The 15,521-nt window shown below is 50.0% G+C and overlaps 1 protein-coding gene and 1 long non-coding RNA gene across 2 annotated transcripts in view; one reads left to right on the top strand and one right to left on the bottom strand.

Annotated features, from left to right (window-relative positions):
* Positions 1-75: 75 nt before the first annotated feature.
* Positions 76-15,506, bottom strand: LOC135915429 (uncharacterized). The gene is made up of 3 exons (XR_010568619.1): positions 15,370-15,506; positions 4,463-4,572; positions 76-173 (listed from the first exon to the last, which is right to left on the bottom strand). It is a non-coding gene; the product is annotated as an uncharacterized lncRNA (long non-coding RNA).
* Positions 14,565-15,521, top strand: part of LOC135915426 (glycerophosphocholine cholinephosphodiesterase ENPP6-like) — a 176,974-nt gene continuing 176,017 nt past the window's right edge. The window contains exon 1 of the mRNA XM_065448493.2: positions 14,565-14,624. The gene's annotated coding sequence lies outside the window, so the exon portion shown is untranslated. The remainder of the gene's footprint in view (positions 14,625-15,521) is intronic.

The following is a 15,521-nucleotide window of genomic DNA, read 5'->3' as shown; positions in this document are numbered from 1 at the left end:
ACTGCCACCTTTCTCACTATGAAGAATGCGCAGGAAGATTGCAATTTTTCGCGCGTGCGGAAATGTCAATAAGGGTGTACATTGCCTTGCGATGCACTTGGCCGATCATGCCGCTCCATTTGTCACCGTCCAGTCCGCCAAACTTGCTTTCGGCGTCCGGAACGACGTTATACCTGGAATAGTTTTGGTGACATTAACTCTGCTTTCACTTTCAGCATATATGAGAGCTTGGTACAAAAGAGTACGTAAACATGCCACTGATGCCCACATTTTTGTTTTAATTCTTGTAGCCTCTCGATTCCATATGTGCAATAGTAACAACTTTACTCGTTTTTCAGAATGGTTGACGGGGAGGCCAGTTGGTGCAGTGTGGTTTACTGTCGAGCGAAGAAAAAAGACCGGAAGAAACGTTGTGGACAAGACAAGCGCGAAGTAAGCAGGACAGGACAGAGCGTCTACCCTGTCCACATCATTGATTGTCCACGTAAGATAATGTGACGTGATATCAAAAACGTGCCATTTCTGTTTATACGCGTATACGAGGTGCAAACCAATCTTTTGCGCAAAATTTCAGGCGTGCACAGGGCAATATTGAACTGTTTCATTGCATATACTAGACCGGAGTGAGTAAATGAATGAGAGACACGATAATTCAATCACTCACAAAAATAAAACAGTGTACGAAAATCGCACGACACTCACAAGCGCCGTGATCATTAAAGGGCCTCTCACCAGGCCCGGCCTATAGAAAATTTTGGTTATGCGCTGGAAGTTGTTACGTGTCCTCTGGGGAGCGTTTCGCCGCAAACATTTTTCAAATCGGCTCACTAATAGCCGAGATAAAAATATTTCAGTGCCGCGAAGCCATGATTTCAGGAGGTGAGCTTCACTGCCACTCTCTGCACTTGCCCCGCCTAACTTACGCAAGCGAAATCACATTCCTGCGTTATTCCATACTGGACCTCGAGGATCGCGTATCGCATACGTCACGGGCCCAACCTTCATTTCTGACAGCGGAGCTGTTTAAGCATTAGTTCCGCCGTGGAGGGTTACCAGAAAACTCAGCCGAGCTGTGATGATAGTGATCTAAAGAAAGGAAGGACGCCGTGTGCCGCTTCGCGTTGCCTAGCAGCCACCTGCGAGAGCACCGAGCCACGTAACCTCCTCGCACCCCTCGCGCGTAGGGTGGAGTCGTGACGTCACAGGCGAATAAAAGATCGGAACAGCCGGCGCGGCGACACATCTCCCGCCTCCTCTACTCCGTGTGTACGTGCTGCTGCCATGGGAAGACCGAAGAAAGTCCGGACGCCCGAAGAAAAATTGGAGGACGCTTAAGCTTCGCCTTCAAGAGTGGGACGCGACAGCGTTCCCGTAAACCCGCCAAGGGGTATAAGACAATGCGCTACGGCACAGCGATCACTTACGATGCGCCCCGCATCGGACTTAGCGCCCACCTATCACGCGGTGAGCGTCGAGCAACGCAGCGTTCGGCGCGGCAACGAAACGTGCGCCTGAGCGAACGGAACGAACCAAAGAACTCGGTGTCTCGGAGGGGAAACGATCTACGCCAGCCAAACGTCGTGATCGGCACGGGCAGAGAGATAGATAGTAATCTAAACCGGGAGCACGGCGAAGCGTCGTCAGGGGAGAGGGAGTCCCGCGACGCGCCTGGCAGCGGTCCCAATGCGCGCGCGGCGCGCCTCCTGTCGGGGCAGCGCCGTACATTGAGAGGAGGGGGTCTTCTGTGTTTGCCGCAAGATGGCTCTGCGTGTGCGGAAAGCGCAGAAGAAATGCAGCGGAAACGCACTTCGCAACTCGTGTAATTGTGACTTCTGTACCTTACATGTTCATAATTACCGATATACACCGCAGTATAACTTTACACGGCTCGTTTCGAAGGCAACACCGCATTCACTAGAGGCGCGTTTGCACCGCTTGGAAGCATCGAACTCGTGGCTGAGTGGTAGCGTCTCCGTCTCACATTCCGGAGACCCTGGTTCGATTCCCACCGGGCCAATCTTGGAAGTTGCTTTTTATTTATGAAGCGCCTGCCGTGATTTATCGCTCACGGTCAACGCCGCAAACGCCGACACCCGACGCCGACGACACCGGCTTTTCTGCGACACGAGCTCCTTAACGCTATCGCGTTAAAAAGCGGCTTGCCAAGGAGAGTGCCGTACTGCCAAGCAAGAAGCGATGCGTCGCCGCCGAGCTAATCCGGAACGCCGCGCCGAAGCTGCGAAGAGGTGGAGCCAAGTCGAGGACCCCTAGTCTCAGTACAGAATGCGAGTGGGCGCCTGAACACTCGACGTCGCCGAGAAAGCGTTCCCGGCCTTCGACTGCTCGAAAACTTCCAACGTCAAGCCCGCCGAGACAACTTAGCAAAACCTAGCATAACCTCTCAAAACCTAGAAACGACTTAGCCAAGCGTATACCAACTACTTAGCAAAACCTAGCATAACCTTGCAAAAACCTACAAACAACTTAAACAAGCCAAGCAAAATCTAGGTGCACCACAAGCTCCGCTCTTGACTCCAGCCTTGCACCACTAGGGCAAGCTGCGATCCTTTTATTGCAATAGCAATTATATGGACACTCCAAGCGCATTCCTGCCGTCGCCGTCGCCGTGAGGTTCCGTATGAGTGAAAGCGTGTGAGGGTGAGCCGGCGAACGCGGTTCGATCTCGCGTGCGCGAGCGAGGAGCCCCACCCGGATGCGTGTCCTCTCCGGTGGCGCTCGAGATAGGGGGGTGAGACGAGGGAGGAGGGGTGTTCTCCGGCGGCTGCTACATGGTTTTGGTGTCCTCGCCCGCCGCTCCGTACAGAGTGGACGCAAGCGCGGCGTTTACTACGGCGTTGGTCACGCGAATCGCGGACGCCCAGTAGACGCCTTTGGCGGCGCTCGTGTGTCTTGAAAGCGGTCTGCAACGTGGCTAAAGTGCGCGCCCGCGGCGGGCCTCATATTCAAAGCGAACTGCCATGTTTACAGAGTGCGCGTAGTGCCGGTAGCTTCGTGTGCGATGTGCTTTAGACGTTTCGTTCGCGCTGAAGCGAGATATGCACGAAGGTCAATTCGCTTGCTGCTGCCGCGATTCCTCATTCCAGAATTTTCACAGCGAGTTTCTGCGCTCATCGAGCGAGATGTGTTCATGCTTACCTGTGAGCGCGTGACACCGCGTTGGCTAACTTAGTTAAAGCACGTTGACGGGCTAGTTGGTTTGAATCCATGATAGAAAATGTAAACGCCACTGAACGAGGATGTAGAAAGAAGCAGACACACAAAGACAGTGCTCTATGTGTGTCTGTTTCTTTCTACCTCCTCGTTGAGTCACGCCTACACATACTGTCATTGTTAATTTAGTTAGTAAGCGAATGTTTACGAGTCTGTACTAGGCCGATAAAACTACTATCCTTACTTCGAACATTTACCTACTAATTTGCTATCGCAATTGGTTCTTCGGCTTTCGGGCGGAGCTGCGAAATTTTTTTCTCGTCGCTTTCTTGCAGCGCGGCGCATTTACGCTGATGGCGTCGCGCACGAGCTGTTGTGATTGTCTCGTTTCGCGCAGCGCACGATTTTGCGCGCTGTGCGCGAGGACACCTGAGTAGCGTTATAAGTCAGTGCTACACGAATACTGAAACAGACACATGCGGATCACAGAGCGTGTTCCCGCGCTGGAACACGGTAGAAAATGACATAGTTTCAGTGTCCGCGCGCGACTGCACGACGTGGGAACATGCAGACGAAACGGAAGTACATCTCTCTTGCTGCGGCGCGAAGTAAAACGAAAATACGCGGACATTCGGGTTGTGCGTTTTATTATTTTCTAAGCTTTAATTAGTCTATTCAAGCAACGTATTACACAAATAGATGTTGCCTTGAATAATTCTCGAATTCACGTGTCACCACGAGCGACGTCACCGCACGAGCACGTGTACGTCATCCTCCGGCTTGGAACGCGGCGGCCGCGAGGAGAAAGAAAAACAGCGTACTAAGAACTTACTAACAACTTACTAACATCAAGGGCCTCTTCTCGAGAAGGGGGGAGGAGGGAGGCGGGTATAGTGAGGATAATTGTGCAACCATATCAAGGTTCTGCGGCGCAAAAACGTCTAGCCGATTCAACAAAGCGCTTGCAGCTGTTTCGTGTTTGGAGACCTATGTTAGTGTTTCGGATGACTGGAGTTTCATTTTTTAACTTTTTTTTGGTGGCAAGATGTCCCATATCTTATTCAAGATCTGATACTTGCAAGATTTACTTTTTTTTGTTAGCTTTGAATATAGTCCTCTACAAGAACTGTTCGTCGAATTGGTGTCTGAGTTTTTGTCCTGCGTGTTTTATTTTGCGCGGTCTTCTGACAACTGGCACGCGCTGCCAAATTCTTAAGCGGTAATGCGGTAGAAATTTTTTAAACGGGCGCTTGCAGAAGTTTTGTTGATTAAACCAAATGTTATTACGTACGTGAAGTTGAAGTAGTGAGACAAGGCGATGACGTAGGCCTGCTCTATCCCACCAAGGCTGTCGTTGCCGTATCGTTTGGGAATATTTCGGAGCCTCCAGTGGGGTGTGTTCTGTCGGGGCGAGGCAACGAAGATTAACGGCAGGTGCAACACCACTTCACTTATATTACTGAGCCATCAGAAAAGAAGCAACCGGCAGTGCCGTTAGTGCCCATTAGCTTCGCCTCGGATATTCACTTAAAGGGAGTAATAAAGAATAAGCATATATATGGAACACATTGTCTGGTGCCTTATGCCTCCAAGACAGCCCTTACATAAGTTGCGCATGCGAAGCATGTTCCCTGATGGATTGACTTTACAATATAAAAGACTGTGTGCCAAAAGGTAGCACGTTTACTGCGATTTTTCATTGTTGCGTCGCCTTTTTTATTATAGCGCACATTCAGTGAGAAAAGTTCACAGTAAAAATAATGTGTCCTGCTACCACTAATTTCGTAATATTGTTGCTTGTGCCACAAGAGAGCTTGCCTGCTTGCCATCCGAAGCGGAATGCTTACAGACAAAAAAAAAAAAAAATCATGAGCTATTTCACTCTGTGAAGGTCGATGAACAGCGAAGTTTTTAGCACACGATACAGAGGCGACATAGAATTTTGAACAAAGGTACGAAGATATTTATTGTCCTTATGGGTGGTCATCGTGAGGATAGGTCTGCACACACATTTTCGTATTACGTCTGTTATTAAATGCGTCCGTCATGTAAGACAATGAATGGCTCATACATACTTAAGCAATAGTTCATACCACCACGAATAAAAAGAATTAAATAAAAAATAACGTGCCCTCCTCATTACGACGACAGAAGAGAAATGAACTTCTACGCTGGAATGATGAGCGGCAACGGAGCCAGATGTTTTTTCAGACGACGACTACGACGATCGTGCGAGCATAGGCACGGGCGCATTCGAGTGGTTGCGCTCTTGTGGTTGCGCCGATGGGTGCAAGCGAGCCAGCTGTGGAATAAGACGACAATGCTCGAGCGATTGCTGGTGATCGTAGTTGTTGATGATGATTATGATAGTTTCACTTACTAATGAATGGCTCATACCATACGAGTTACATACAATAATGGCTCATACCCCCTTAAGCAATGAGCGGCAGTGTAGCCAGCTGTGGAAGGAGACGACGAACGCATGAGCAGTGGCACGAGCGCGTTCGCGCGGTTGCACCGAGGGGCGCCTACGAGCTAGTTCGCGGGTTGTTCGCGGACGACCGACGACGGAAATGCCCTAGCGATACACAGCTTCGCTGTAAAAAGACGCAGTCTGTAGTTTGACTGCATGAAGCCGGTGGAAGTGCTTGTTTGGCATCGTTGGAGGCCGTAATTTTGGCACACGGTTCTTAGCGACTGCTGTGTTGCTGGGCGCTTCAGCGGTCAAGTGCAAAAAGTACGCTTTTAAAGGAATTTAAAGCTAGAAGAAGCTGGCGTCTTCTGTCTACGAGAAGGGACGCGCTTTGCTGCATTTCCCTCTAGTATTGCGGCAGAGAATAGCTTATATGTTGTTGGATGCTGCTGTGCCGGTAAGTGGCGCCATCATGCGGTTTCTGTGTACTCGGCGATGCGCTGGGGGTCATACCCAGAGAAATATTGCGCAGACGGAGTCTGACAAGGCCACAGAACGCTGGAGGGAGGAGTGAATGGGAAAAAGCGCTCATTTCAATTCAGGTCAGTATGTCACACGGAAACATTAAATAAGTATTAATAAATGCGACGCTCCCTTTTTTCCCTGAGAACGGACGTAAGCATGCTGTTAGAGTCGTCGCTTTCGCTGCCATGCATTTCACGCGACTACAGCACACGACTGAAATACGAGAGCAGAACAAATTTGGAGGACGCTTAAGCTTCGCCTTTAAGAGTGGAACGCGACAGCGTTTAAAGACCCCTGACTGATTTTCATGCTTCCCGGCAACTGCAGTTTATGTAACCTTAACCTTTAGCGGGAAACGCTGGCTGCGAACGCTATGCGCGAAGGCAAGCTTTCTGGTAGAAACGCGGCCCCTTACGTGGGTCGATCTCCTGTGAATGTTTCGCACTTTTAATATTTAAATCTGAAAAGCGCAAACATAAAAGATATGCGCTGTCGGTGTTTTTTTTTTGTCACTACATTTGTTCGTGGGCTGCCATTCTCAAAATTCCGAGGAATAACTTTGTAAAAAGTGAAAGACAAGGTATGAGCAAATTTAGTGCTAGAGGAGTCGTTGGATATGCGTGCTTCGGAATTTGATACGATTTTTTTTTTTGACGAAACGACGTCCAACGCTGACGTGGGACGCCGACACCGAGGCCAGATTTTCTGCGACATGGACTCCTTAACGCTATCGCGTTAATACGAATGTGATGCTTCTGTTTCGCCCCGCTGGCGCCCCTGTGTGTAAGCCCTCAAAGGGGACTAGAACGCAATTTTTTTATGTTTATAGAGGCGCAGACAAGGGCTTAGATTGCAATATTTATAGAGGCGCGGACAAGGGCTTAAATTGATAGAGTTGCATCAGATAAATCTCTCCAAGCGTGCCAGTATACTTCTTAGACGACTCAGTGATCGTACTGTAGTCGGAGATAATGTGTGCATTCGTACTGAACTAGGCATCATATTCGGAGCAGCAGAGCGTAGAAAAGCAAATAATAAAAAAGAAGAAAAGAAAACCGTGAAGGAGTAGGGGAAACGTTTGTGGCGATGTGTTGGCCGAATTGATCTGCTAGCCACTATAAGTCGTGCCAATCCGATATGTGCGCAAAGGCGGACGTGCCTGGTTCTCCCTTTTCATTTAGTATGCTTCACTGCAACGCTATGTGTGTGCTTTACCGCATTACATTGCTGTACTGCAGTGAAGCTTACTAAAGCGCAATCCTTACAGCGAAGTTGTTTATGGCTAGCCGATTCGTCCGTCCGTCCGTCGCCTGTACGCCGAAAACTCCTCCAGCACAATCCCATGTGCATGCGCGAAGAAAAGAAAGAGAAAGAGAGGTGTGCGAGTGGCTGCGCACTAGTGACGTCGCTGCTCTCCGTCGCAGTTGAGCACGCGCGCAGCAGTTTCTCTCCGGCTCTGAAATAGCTTTTGATCAGCGACGCCGCGAGCAGAACCGGGAACGAGCTCGTCTACGCCGTGCCGATGCTGCAGCCCAGACACAAGAACAGGCTCGTGCAGTCGAGCGCGAGCAGCGACTGCGTACCGAGGATCCGGCAGCCTACCAAGCCGTCGTTTAATGAACCGTCGGAATTCACCCATTGATAAGCACCGGGGCCACACGCTTCAGCTTTGCTGGTTAACCAACTGTCGTAGTGTTTGGGTGGTCATTTATCTCTCTTTTTTGTCATTGCGCGCATATAAGACTCTTGCTACGATCCGCAGCTCATCTCACCGGCTCTTTGACGCCAATGATACCACTGCGACATCACAGCTGAAGGCGACGAAGGGACTACTTCGGTTTTTGAAAGAGACAGGGCTTGGATAAGCGGCTGTGACAGTGATGTCACGTACCACGCAAGAGTGACGGACTGTAACTGACGATGTGTGTGCTGTGCTATGTGCTCTCTCTCTCTCTCTCCCCTCCCCATCTCTCATCCCCCCCATCCCGATCCCATGTGTAGGGTAGCAATCCGGTTGAGCTAAACTGGTTAACCTCCCTACCTTTCCTTCTCCACTTTTTCCTTCCTTCATTCATGATATTACTGCGGCATCGAGTATGAATTCATTCATTTCATTCACAAAACTTTATTAGCGTCCTGAAGCCCGGTCTTTTCAGACCGAGGCGGGCAGCGTCCACGTCGGCACCGCCAAGCCGAGCCTTATGGCGTCATCGTGGACCCTCTGGACAGCCCGTAGCTGATCTTGATATGAAGAGCTTGTTATGAACTTGTGCCGGTAAAGCCATTTTTCTTCGGGGTCGGCGAGAGTCGCGGGACAGCCCGCCAGCATGTGTCTGATGTCAATGATGCCATCGCACACGTTACATTCTGTCCTAATTTCTCTTTCTGGGTGAATTTTATTTATGAAATACGGAGTGGGGTACGTCCCGGTTTGCAGTAAACGTAGCGTCACTGCCTGAGCCCTGTTCAATTTTACGTGTGGCAGAGGGAATTGCCTACGCCCCAAGTAGTAATATTTAGTTATGTCGTAAGTTAGTAAGTGATCTTTATGTTCCCCGGAATGGTAGTGGGCGTCGGTTCGGTTCTGACCGGCACGGCAAGCAAGTCCTCGTGCCAGGTCGTTCGTCACCTCGTTGAGGTTGGGCCGAGTCTCGTCCACTTGTCCCATATGTGCAGGAAACCATCGGATTTCAGTTTTGATAGTTTCGACCTTGTCGATAATTTTAGCCGCAGTCCCAGCTACATAGCCTTTGTCAAAGCTCTTAATTACTGCTTTGGAATCGCTATAGATGAAAGACCATTTACGGTTCCTGATGGCTAGAGCAATCGCGGCTTGCTCCGCCACCGTGGAATCCTTAGTGAAGATGGTGATGGCGTCCCGTACCTCGCCCCGGCTGTCGACCACCACGGCGGTGTAGGCCTCCTTGCCTTTGACCCAGGCAGCGTCTACAAGGGCCGCCTGTTGTCCTAGCTGTTCAATTTCTTTCAACAAAGCTTTCGCTCTCGCTTTTCTCCTGCTAACATTGTGTTCCGGGTGCATATTTCTCGGGAGGGGGGTGGTTCTGATCGCGTCTCTAAGTTTCGCGCTCAATTCTACCTCGGATTCCTTCGGGTTCATTGATCTATTTGGGTCTGTCCCTATCGCTTTGAGTATAAGCCTGCCCGCTCGCGTTTTCGTCAGTCTTTCCTGCTGCGCCATCTGTTGCGCTTCCGCCATCTCTTCTATCGTATTGTGCACGCCTAGGTTCATGAGCTTCACGTTCGAGGTGTTGATGGGTATACCTAGGGTAGCCTTCACTAACTTTCTGATCAGAGTGTTTAGCTTGTTCAGCTCGGCCTGCGACCATTTAAATAGACCTGCCACGTAGGTGAAGTGACAGAGAGCGAAGGCGTGCACTAGCCTTAGAGCGCTGTCCTCACCCAGGCCTCTGTGTCTGTTGCCGATTCTCCTTAGTAATCTGATGACTTGGTCCGTCTTGTTGGAAATGTGCTGAATGGCATTCAGGTTTGTACCTCCCGCTGCTATGTGGAAGCCTAAAACTTTAATATTTTCCACCTGCCTGATCGCGGATCCGTCGTGACAGCGTAACATAATCTTGGGTTCCTCCCCGGGGACGTAGCCCCTGGGTCTTCGACCCCTGCGTCGATGTTTTAGGACCAAAAGCTCCGACTTTGCCGCCGAACAATTGAGTCCCATCTCGCCTAGCGTGCTTTCCACGGCGTGTATGCTCTCTTGCAGTCTGGTCTCCGTTTGGCCTACGTTACCGTTGGCGCTCCATATGGTTATATCATCGGCGTATATTGCAAAGTGTATACCTTCTATGCTCTCCAGTTTCCTCGCGACTCTGGTCATTGCTAGATTAAATAGCATGGGCGAAAGTACGGCCCCTTGCGGGGTGCCCCTGTTTCCCAGGTTCATCACCTTTGATTTTAGTTCACCTAGCGTGAGGCTCGCTTGCCTACCGCCCAGAAACGCCTTGACTGCACTGTATAGCCTCTCGCCCAACCCCAGCTCGGACAGGACCTCGAGGATGGCCTTGTGCTCTATGCGATCGAAAGCTTTTTCGACGTCTAGTCCCAGAATCGCTCTCGCGTGCACCGGGCTAACGTGTATGAGCTGGTGTTTGATCAGGAGCATGGCGTCCTGAGTCGATAGTCCGGGCCGGAAACCGATCATGTTATACGGGAGTATGTCATTTTGCTCGACGTATCTAGTTAGTCTGTTAAGAATAACGTGTTCCATAGCTTTACCTATGCACGATGTAAGCGATATTGGACGTAGGTTATCCAGATGGAGTGGTTTGCCCGGTTTTGGTATGAGGATGGTGTTAGCTATCTTCCATTCCTCCGGATAGTCTCCCTTTCTCCACAGCTCGGTGAAATGATCCGTCAGGAAAGTGATCGACTCATCGTCTAGATTCATTAAGAGTTTATTGGTAGTACCGTCGGGTCCGGCTGCCGATCTACTAGATAGACCGTGGAGGGCGGCCCGTACCTCACCCTCGGTGAAATCGCGGTCCATTTCCTCGCACGGTCCTCCCATGTACTCCACGCGTTCGTCGCTATCGCCCGGTTGTTCGAGCGGGAGATATTTGTCCGCGAGCTGTCTCATGACTACCTCCTGAGTCATGCACTGGCTGACTTGATGTACCAGTTTTGTAATTGCTGTTCTCTTGTTTGACTTAGTGTCGCTCTCGTTCAATAGATGTTTGAGGATGTTCCAACTGCCTCCATGTTTGATTCTGCCGTCTGCCAAGTGGCAAACTTCGTCCCACTGCTGTTTCACGAGCGTTCTCGAATGCTCCTCGATCTGTCTGTTTAGCAACGCTATCTTTTTCCTGAGCTTTCGGTTCAGTCTTTGCGTTTTCCATCTTTGCAGAATGGATTGTTTGGCCTCGATCAGATGCGCGAGCCTACTGTCCATGCTCTCTATGTTTTCTTCTGTCTTAATTTCTTTAGTGGCCTCCCTGAGGTCCTCTTCGAGCTGGTTGATCCAGGTCTGGAAGGACTGTCTGCCCGCTTCTATCGGTTCCGATTCTAGTCTCTTCGCTCTAACTTTCCTAAAAAGGTCCCAGTCCGTGCACCGAAAGGTTCTAGTCTCTTGTTTCGGCATACCTATACTTATGTGTATGATATAGTGGTCGCTGCCTAGATCGGTGCCCGAGTTTTCCCAACTAGCTTGTTTCGAGTTGTTGACAAAAGTTAGGTCGGGCGTAGAGTCCCTGCACGTGGACGTGCCACAGCGGGTGGGGAAAGTCGGATCTGTGATCAGGCACAGTCCCAGGTCCGTGGCAAGGTTCCATAACCCCTCACCTTTCTTTGTATTCCAAGCGTATCCCCACGCTTGGTAGGGGGCATTAAAGTCCCCTCCGATGATGAGCGGAGAGCTCTTTGCGACTGCGAGTGCCTTGTTGAAAAGTGCCCTAAAGCTTTGTTTCTTGGAGGTGGGACTGCTATAAATGTTCAGGCAGAAGATACTCTGCGCCCTGCCCTTGTGCCTTTTGAGTACGACTTCTACTAGGATATACTCGATTTTACTCAGTCCGAGATGGATATCGTGTTCGATAAAGGGTAGCTTTTTGTCAACGAGGGTGGCCAATCCCCTTCCGGAATCTTTTTCTCTACATACCGATTTGTACCCGGTTAGCTTTACTTCGTCCGCTAAAGTTTCCTGCAGCATAAGTACTTTTGGTTTGACCCCCATCGATCTAATTAATTGGCGCAGCGATGCCTTTTTGTTGTGGAATCCGCGACAATTCCACTGCCACACACTAAAACTGTGGGCGCTATCCATGATTATTGAATGGGTTAATTTTGCTGTTACCCGCGATCGATCTCTTTGGAGCGCCCCCTGACGTTCCGGAGAGCGATTTTACGCTTTCTGATTCTGACGGCAAGAATTCGTCGTCGTCGCATTTCGATTCGAGTTTCTTGAATCGCTGTTCGGCCGTTAACCTCCATTTCCATAGTTTATCCACTTTAAAGTTAGTCCTTTCCGTCGTTTCTCTAATTTCTTTGATTACCTCTTTCAGCTCGCTAAGGACTTCGAAAACCGAGTCAGTTTCGGGGCTTACTGCTCTTTTTTTCGGGGCGGGGAGTTATCTCCCTCGCCTGGTTCGTTGCTTTGACCTACTGGTCTGGCTACTGCTACGCTGGCAGGGCTCGGCTGTGCCTTCTTTTTCAGTTCTGCTACCTGTTTGGTCAGCTCTGCATTAGCTTTACGCAAAGAGTTTACCTCCCTAATCAACTGTTCTATTCTGGCATCATTGCTTTCAGTCACCGCCGGCGTAGTGGCGCCACCAACGATTCTCACCGTACCTTTGACTTTATCCGCCCAGGCGGTCCCAACTGTCGGCTTGGCACCGGGTGTTCCATCTTCTAAGAGTGCCTGGGCTCCTCCCGACTTGGAGCGGCTTCTCTCCCTCGCGGCCGATCGCGACCGGGCGCGTTCCCTTCGGCGAGCTCGTACCACATAGGGTGTTTGAAATCTCTGCTTGCACACCTTGTCTCCGGTGGGATGGTCTCCTCCACAGAACTTGCACTTGGCGTGCAAACGTGGTCCGCTCGTGGGTTGGGGGCTCCACACCCTCTACACTGAACAGAGTCCGGCGTGGGGCACACGTCCGAGCGGTGTCCTACCCTACCACAAGTGAAGCACACATCAAATTGTTTCCTGTAGAGATAACATCTTAACAAGGTCGGCCCGTAGCGCACAAAGCTTGGCACTTTCAGTCCATCGAAGAGGACGATGACTGAGCCTGACGTCTTTATGCGCTTGGCGGCCAAAGCGAGCGGGTGGCGCTCATGCACGATATTCCTTGTGATAGTAGACTGGGAGTCCCTGATGTCGACTTGTCTAATCACCCCTTTGCACGTGGCGTGCGGGGCCGTCTCGTACGCATTGACCTCGTACTCCGTGTTCACGATTTTGAAGGACTTCATTCTCACGTACCTTGCCGCATGGTCTGGGTCAGGCGTGCTCACCACCACGATATTTTGCGTGAAGTTGGGGCACACCATGTCTTCACTTGCTTGCTCTGCCGTTAGGCCTGAAGCCTCGATCACTGCAGTTCCAATAGCGGTGGTACTTACTTTGCTCAAATTTAGCCCTCCTCGTGGCCTGATTATAATTTTCCGATGCTCCTCGGGCAGTTGGGGCATCCTTGAGGCCTTTACTATACGGTACTTGATCGAGCCGGTGTTGGTGGCGGGTCCCTTGCTGCCGCCGGACGCTTGCGAGGTACTTGGCGTCGCGTTCGCCGCGTTGCTGCTCTTTTTTCCAGCACGGGATCGTCGTCCGGTAGCCACTTGCCAACCGAAATCTTCCTCGTTGTTGTCCTCTTCGTCTTCCATACGGGAGTCTGCCATGTCCTCCTGGCGCGTAGGCCGGCAAGGCCTAATGGGCCCTGCTCCTCGCTAGGGTTAGCTCCGCACGTAGTGGGGTGAACAGAGAAAGTCCAATAAAATTGTCAAAAATTGGTTCCCACCTCGAAACTTCGTATCAGTCGAGTCTGGGAAACTTCACGAATCTGATGATGTGCTTGAAATCGTCGTACCTCGAAAAATTGGCCAGCGGAACATCGAAAAAGACGGAGCCGATGTGAGAGACGTATCTGCTCCGTGCTCTTCTTCTTCTTCTCCTCCTATGAATCTACATTACTCATTATTCGATAAAATATGCGTCCTTTAATTTGTAGGTAGCCGGGCTCGTGGTTCCTTCAGGAAATGAAGTAAATACATGATATCAAGCAGAGTTCACTTAGAATATGTTTGGTTCCCCACATTTATAAGGTAGATGGCGTGTGTCAGTATAAAGCAGAACCAGTGTGTGCAGCCTCGCGTCCACAGGCCGCTTGAGGAACAAGACAACCCTGCAGTAATCGTTATCAGCGCCGACGAGCACCATACAAGCGAGACAGCCTTCATTCTCCTCACATAACTTTGCTGGTCACCAGCAAACTGCCGCTGTGGGTACGAGTCCGTTAAACTCTTAGTAGTGAAGTTTCAACAGCCGAGTGCCGTTAGCGTGAATATCAATGCTAATTGCTACTAGAACGCTTTGCACAACTTGCACAAAAATGTTGTCAATGAGTGACCCGCGTATGCATATACTTCTGTCTGATCTGAGTGCGTCACACAAAAATGCCTGTCACGTGCTACGGTCGCATCGTAACAGCCTTGTGACCTTCTTGCACTGTGTGCTAGACCACAATGGCTTTAAATTTTGCGCTGCTCAGCTTGTGTTGCTGAACGTTGCTTGCCACATTTGATGTGTATATGTTCGGATGTCTTGCGAAAGCTTTCAGAGGAATGATTCTATTGCGAGGTTAACGTCATTGTTGTAGTGGCCAACTGGTTCAAGAGGTAATCTCTTGTGTTTTAAGGCTGGTGGAGGGGTGTTTGAAAGCAGTCGATGGCTCCTTACAGAAAGCCCATGATTCATTCCACTCTGAAGGTGATGTCCAGCGAAGCTGTCAAGCACACGACACAGAGGTGACACAGAGTTTTGAAACAGGTACGAACACATTTATTGTCCTGATCGGTGGTCATCGTGACGCACACACATTCTCTTATCACCTCTGTGATTAAATGCGTAAGCATTTCTGTGCCTACCAAACAAGAAATTTGTCCGTCACGTAAAACAATGAATGGCTCATACCACCTTAAGGAATGACTCATACTCCCGTAAACAAGACAAAAAATAATCTACCAGAGAGCCTATCGATCTTGAATTTCATGGTGGCTAATGATAACTGATGTACTGAAAATGAATATCCTAGGGATGATACGTATAAGCGTTTGCACAGAATGAAGCGATTTCGCATCAAATTCGGGAGCTTAGTTTTTTCATACACAGATTTGTTGATGGACACGAAAAATGCGCGGAACCCTAGCCATAAACTGCTTCACTGTAATACACCTGTGCGTTCTGCTTTAGTAATATGCGGCTTTGTTCAGTTGTGTGAAACTTGCTTGCCTACCTACGCAGTCTTTGATTCCTCCTATAATGAAGGCACACTCACAGGTGCAGGCTTGAGACAATCTAGAGACAGTGTACATGAGGCCATTGAGGTACACAATAACATATAATATTTGAAAAGTATTCGCAGGGTTACCTTATGCGTTTCGAGTGTCCATCATGCCAGCAAGAAACCGCGTACGAAATATGAATGAACCGGGCGTTTAACACTGTCAATTCATTTGACGCGGATAACTTTGCGTGCAACAGTACTGACAAATAACAGCGCGTTGGAACTTACGTGGACGGCTCCGACATTCAGGCGCAACCCAGTCAGCTTCGTGTACCACTCGAGGCCGTGGTGGTTCTGAATTATTCCGCACTGACTGCAGATGGATGACTGGTTACCCATTGCCCACAGCCGGAAAACGTAGTCGCTTCCTTGTTCCTCGA

This window comes from Dermacentor albipictus, chromosome 4 (genome assembly GCF_038994185.2).
Source record: "Dermacentor albipictus isolate Rhodes 1998 colony chromosome 4, USDA_Dalb.pri_finalv2, whole genome shotgun sequence".
In the NCBI taxonomy this organism is placed as follows: domain Eukaryota; kingdom Metazoa; phylum Arthropoda; class Arachnida; order Ixodida; family Ixodidae; genus Dermacentor; species Dermacentor albipictus.
This window is presented reverse-complemented; position numbering and strand designations above follow the sequence as displayed.